The sequence below is a fragment of the Prionailurus bengalensis genome, chromosome X (genome assembly GCF_016509475.1).
Source record: "Prionailurus bengalensis isolate Pbe53 chromosome X, Fcat_Pben_1.1_paternal_pri, whole genome shotgun sequence".
Lineage (NCBI taxonomy): Eukaryota > Metazoa > Chordata > Mammalia > Carnivora > Felidae > Prionailurus > Prionailurus bengalensis.
The window spans coordinates 61,623,095-61,630,057 of NC_057361.1; positions in this window are offsets into that span (position 1 = coordinate 61,623,095).

A 6,963-nucleotide genomic window follows, 5' to 3' on the forward strand; every position below is an offset into this window, starting at 1 on the left:
ATCTGTAGATGACATGATCTTATATGTGGAAAACTCTAAAAGCCTTCATTAAAACAATTCTTAGACTTAATAAGCAAATTCAGTAAAGTTGGGGGACACAAGGTCAATGTGCAAAAATAATCTACATTTCTTTACACTATAAGTGACCTATTCAAAGAGGAAATCAAGAACACAATCCCATTTACAATAGCATCAAAAAGAATAAAATACTTAGGAATAAATTTAACAAAGGTACACTGAAAAGCAAAACATTGATGAAAGAAAAGAGCAAAACACTGATGAAAGAAATTGAAGGCACAAATAAACATAGATATCCCATATGGAAGAGTATTGTTAAAATGTCCATACTACCCAAAGTGATCTATAGATTCAATACAATCCATAACAAAATTCCAATGTCATTTTTCACAGAAATAGAGCAAACCTAAAATTTGTATGGAAGTACAAAAGATCCTGAATATCCAAAGCATCTTGAGAAAGAAGAATAAAGTTGGAAGCATCATATTTCCCGATCTCAAATTATATTTATAATCTATAGTAATCAAGATAGTATGGTACTGATATAAAAACACATTGAGAAATAGAACATAATACAGAGCCTGGAAATAAACTCAAGCATATATGGCCAGTAAATTTTCAACAAGGGTGTTAAGAATATACAATGGGGAAAGGATAGGCTCTTCAAATGATGCTGGGAAAACTAAAAATCTACATGTAAAAGAATAATACTGGACCTGTAAATTACCATACAAAATAATCAGTTTTCTTAAGTTTATTTATTTATTTTGAGAGGGGGAGTGAGGATCAGAGAGAGAGAGAGAGAGAGAGAGAGAGAGAGAGAGAGAGAGAATCCCAAGCAAGTTCCGTGCCATCAACACAGAGACCTATGTGGGGCTCAATCTCACGAACTGTGAGATCATGACGTGAGCTGAAATCAAGAGTCAGATGCTTAACTGACTGAGCCACCCAGGGCCCCCCCAAATAAACAATTTAAAGTGGATTAAATATTTAAATGTAAGACCTAAAACCATAAAACTAGAAAAAAACATAAGGAGAAATTTCGTTGACACTGGTCTTGACAATAAGTTTTTGGACACAACAACGAAAGCTCAGGCAACAAAAGCAAAAAGAAACAAGTGAGACTACATCAAATGAATAAGCTTAGGCATAGCAAAGAAACTTTCCTGACTCAGGAAATTGATGAAAGCAAATATATTGTATTTTCTATTGCTTCAATTTTTTCATAATTTAATTTTTTTCCATAGCCCCTGATTTGCAAATAACTGCTTGGAAGTCTCCTGTGACTCTTAGAAATAAATCCCCATAGGCTTGTTTGGCAGAACCATATTAAAACTGAACATAGAAGAGACCAATTAGAATTTATTATGCTAATTGCAAATATAAATCTTATTATAACTTTCTTCCCTTGCACAAATACATAGTGTAAGGAATGTTTGTAAGTTTTTGGACCTGGTATTAAGCTCCTAGGAGGCCAGATATGAAGAAATATTTCCCACATGACCTTATTAAGAAAGGTTGTGAAAAAAGATTTATACCAACAGCTGGAAAGCCTGGTTTTTGTTTTGTTTTGAACTTTATTGTCTTAGAACAGCTTAGCTGTAAGACTAGTGGTTGGATTGAAAAATTAAATGTAATAAAATCCAGCAAAAGTCATTAGATTGTCCATTTTAATTGATGTTCTCTCACCCTAGTCATTATGCACTCTAATTAGCTTTGCAGTATGATGCTGTCTGAATGGACTAAAAATAGAAACCTACAGTAGTTTCTGCTCAGACCCTGACTACATCCTTGGAAACTCTTACCCATTAGGCTTGGGTTCTTCACTTTCTGTGGGTTCTTCAGATACGTTGAGGATTTGAAGAAGTTGAGAACTACTTATTTACTCCAACAAAACTGCAGATCCATTAGTTAGCTGAGATGTGGAACAGATCCTATCTGTGCTTGGTGTCAGTTGGCTGACTTTGGGCTTGTTGCTCAGCCCATCTGTACTGCCACTTCATCATAGTTCTGAAGGTTAGACACATAAAACTAAGGTGTTAGCAGGGCCATGGTCCTTTCAAACCTCAGGGGGAGGATTCTTTCTTGTATCTTCCAGGTTTTGGTAGCCCCAGACATTCCTTGGCTTGTGAATGCAATCACCCCAATCTCTGCCTCTGTCATCACATATCCCTGTGTTTATCCTCACATTTTTACATTTTTCTTCATACTGTTTATTGAATGAATGATATTACTTACTATGAAATCTTTTACATGAACCTGTGTTACCCTGGCATGAAAACTTTTTATTGTTAACCAGGAAGTTCATTCAAAATTGTTACCTTATCTGTGTTAGAGTTAGTCATGTTAATCATCACTTTCATAGAAAATTAACTGTAGTTTCAAACACTAAATTAGAATGGCTACAGAAATAGATGCAGAGAGCATACAAACAAATTGTATTCTGAGCTACAGATTAAATTATACATTGATGAATTTCATGTGATCTTAATATATGAAGAGGAATGTTAATATCTCTAAAACCTTATAGAGGCATGACCATTTGAAATCAATATGAAGGCTCCACTGAATTATACTTTTCACTTTTTTTCCTAAAACAAATTATGAGAAATGGCAGTAACTTGGGATAACCAAAATACTGAACTGAAATATAATTTTTGAAAAGGACATTCAGCAACAAATCTAGAAAGATCTTCTTTTCATTCTTTTTTGAGCGATCTGCTTGAGAAAGTTTTCCCATCAGTTTTATCAGGAGGGGAAGTCAGCTGAGAGAATAATTGATTCAACCAAGGGTTTACTTAGTCAATTTCCAATTATTCAATGGTTGAAAATTTGATTCCTAGATCATCAATGCCTAAACTTTCTGATTGGGCTGTTTTCTTACCGACTCTAGTGTTTGAGGGTAAGTTTTCTCTGGGATTTGGAGGAGTATGCCTTGTGTCTGAGCTCTTTAGGCTTTATTTGAGTTTTGTTTTCAGGCCTTGGTTTTTGTTTTGATCTGTAAATGTATTAATTTGGCCTTCAGTGTGACTCCTTTTCAGAACTGGATTATTCTTGATGGAACTGTGCTAGCCTTTGGTCTGACTCCTTTTAGGAGCCAGATTGTTCTTGCTGGAACTTTGCCAGTTGGAAATGTGTAGGCCTTTGATCTGACTCCTTCTTAAGATTGGACTGTTTTGGTTGGAACTGTACCTGTTGGAAATGCACTAGCTTTTGATTCAAGTCCTATCTAGGATTGGACTGTTCCTACTGGAACTGTGCTGGTCTTTGGTCTGATTCATTCTGGGACCAGGCTGTTCCTGGAAAACCTCCAAGAAATGGGATTCCAGTCATCAAAATATTTTGATCCCACCTCCCCTTTCTGAGACTCCAGCCAGTTTTATGGTTAAAACCTATGGTCCCTGGGCATTATATGCTTTTATACTTATTATTATAATACTATATTATTATACTTTTATAATAAAGTGGAGTAACTTAGCCAGAAGTTCTTTTTTTCTTCGTTTTTACTCTTTTTTATTTAAATTTCAGTTAACATACAGAGTAATATTAGCTATAGGTGTACAATTAAGTCCTTAAACACTTACATACCACACTCAGTGCTCATCACAAGTGCACTCCTTAATCCCCATCACCTATTTAACCCACCTCCCTCTGGTAACCATCAGTTTGCTCTCTAGAGTTAAGAGTCTGATTATTGGTTTGTCTCTCTCTTTCTCTCCTTTTTTCCTCTTTGCTTCTGTTTTGTTTCTTAAATTCCACATATGAGTGAAGTCATATGGTATTTTTCTTACTCTGACTTATTTTGCTTAGCATAATACTCTAGCTCCATCCATGTCATTGCAAAGAGCAAGATTTCATGGTTTTCATGGCTAATATTCCATTGTGTGTGTGTGTGTGTGTGTGTGTGTGTGTATCTTCTTTTCCATTAATCAGTCAATGGACACTGGGGCTCTTTCCATAATTTGGCTATTGTTGATAATGCTACTATAAAGGATTTCATGTATCCCTTTGAGTTAGTATTTTTGTGTTCTTCAGGTAAATACCTAATAGTGCAACTGCTAGATCATAGGGTAGTTCTATTTTTAACATTCTGAGGAAATTCCATAATGTTTTCCATAGTGACTGCACCAGTTTACATTCCTACCAACTATGTAAGAGGGTTCCCCATTCCCCACATCCTCACCAACACCTGTTGTTTCTTGTGTTGTTAATTTTAACCATTATGACTGGTATGAGGTGATATCTCATTGTAGTTTTGATTTGTATTTCCCTGGTGATCAATGACGTGGAGCATCTTTTCATGTGTTGTTGGCCATCTGTAGTTCTTCTTTGGAAAAATGTCTATTCATGTCGTCTACCCATTTCTTAACTGGATTATTTGTTTTTCAGGTGTTGAGTTTGATAGTTCTTTGTGGATTTTGGATACTATCCCTTTATCAGATATGTCATTTGCAAATATCTTATCCCATTCTTCAGTGTGCCTTTTAATTTTGTTGATTGTTTTCTTCACTGTGCAGAAGCTTTTTATCTTGATGAAGTCATAGTAGTTTATTTTCATTTTTGTTTCCCTTGCCTCAGGAGACATACTAGTAAGAAGTTACTATGGCCAATGTCAAAAAAGGTTATTGCCTATGTTCTCCTCCATGATTTTGATGGTTTCCTGTCTCACATTTAGGTCTTTCATCCATTTTGAATTCATTTTTGTGCATGGTGTAACAAAATGGACCAGTTTAATTCTTTTGCATGTTGCTGTCCAGTTTTCCTAACATCATTTGTTGAAGACACTGCATTTTTTCCATTGGATATTATTTCCTGCTTTCCCAAAGATTAATTAACCATACAGCTGTAGGTTCATTTTGTTGGATTTCTGTTATGTTTTATTAACCTATGTGTCTATTTTTGTGCCAGTACCATACTGTCTCATCACTACAGATTTGTAATATACCTTGAAGTCTGGAATTGTGATGCTTCCAGCTTTGTGTTTCTTTTTCAAGGTTGCTTTGGCTATTCTTGGTCTTTTGTGGTTCCATACAAATTTTAGGATTGTTTTTTCTTGCTCTGTGGAAAATGCTGTTAGTATGTTGATAGAGATTGCATTAAATGTGTAGATTGCTTTGGGTAATATAGACATTTTAACAATATTTGTCCTTCTGATCCATGAGAATGGAATGTCTTTCCATTTCTTTGTGTCATATTCAATTTCTTTCATCAGTGTTTTCTGGTTTTCAGAGTACAAGTCTTTCCCCTCTTTGGTTAGGTTAACTCCTAGGTACCTTGTGGATTTTGGTGTAATTGTAAAGGGAATTGATTCCTTGATTTCTCTTTCTGCTGATTTATTATTGGTGTCTAGAAATGCAACAGGTTTCCGTATGTTGATTTTGTATCCTGAAACTTGACTGAATTCATATATCAATTCTAGCAATTTTTTGGTGGAGTCTTTTAACCAAAAGTAATTTAGAAATTCAATGGCCATTAAGGAAAACTTCCAATCTCACCAAACTTGTTTCACTCAAATCAAATTAGAAATTCACAGCTTCTCAAGAGAAAAGGAAAAAAAAAACCTGAATGGGATGCTGATTTTAAATGGTACCTTGAGGCTTCCAGATATTTTCAGGATTCTACATTTCTTCTGCAAAATACTATTTCTAAGTTAACTGAGGAAAACAATTTTAAAAAGTCAAAATGGTTTCTGAGGCCTCTTTTTTTCCTCTCCAGTCTTCTTTGTCTGTAGACATGTAGTGGCTACCTTGTCTTCAGGCCCTGCCTCTGGCACAATTTTTTTCTATTCTCTCTGCCAAACTTTCCTTGTCTTCTAAATCTTTCCCCACTCACTCATCTCCTGAACCTACCAAAACCTGTCTCTTTAAATTTTCTGAGGATCAAAATAAACCTCAACTTTCTTATGTTCCCTGGTATAAGGCTGAATTGCAAGCCATGGTTAAAGAGTTTCTTAAAGTGACTGAGGGCCTCCATAGATTTGCTAAGAATTTTAGTGTAGCTATTTAAGGTTATCAACCTGGTTTCTCAGATTTATACCAATTAGTACACATATTTGTTGGTGAGGACCATGTCAAACATTGAATGAAACTATCCAGAAAGGAACATTCTGAAGAGGATTTAGGGAAACAAACCCCTAAATTTGGCACGATGCTAGATCACTCATTGGAAATTTCCACAGAGCAATTACAGTAGCTTTTTTCTTGGGTTTTCATTTATTTATTTATTTTGAAAGTGGGGGAGGTAGGGCAGAGAGAGAGAGAGAGAGAGAGAGAGAGAGAATCCCAAGCAGGCTCTGAGCTGTCAACATAGAGCCTGACATGGGGTTCAATCCCATGAATCATGAGATCATGACCTATGTCGAATCAAGAGTTTGGAGCCACCCCACAGTTTTTTCTAAGCCTGCTGACTGGAACAAAATTCAGCCTTGCACACAAGTCTTATGAACCTGTTCATGACTATCACAATCAACTCCAAATTGTCTTTTAAAGAAAATTTTGTTTTTCCTTTAGATATTGAAACCACCTGGGTAGCATTTAACTCTATGTTCATTAATGGGCTGACTGAGGATCATTCCTTTTTAGTTAAAAGAACCAGCCAATTTGTATCCTAGAGGAGTCACCTAAAATAAAGACCATTCAAATTCTCAATTTTTAACTTCAGCAAATGCAGGCCCCTAAAGGAAACCAAAAACCTTCTAGTTTATGGTATTATTGCAAAGAACCAGGGCATTAAAAAAGAGATTGTTACAAATTTAAGTGTTCCAGGTACCTTTAGGCCTCTAACCAACTTTTCCAATGTCCTCTTAATTCCCAGTGATTGGGGCTCTGAGGAACTATAGGGGTTCTTCCAATCTTCCTTATTTTTTAAAATGTTTACTTATTTTGAGAAAGAGAAAGAGAGAGAGTGAGAGAGAACAAGCATGAGAGAGCGAGGGAGTGGCAGAGA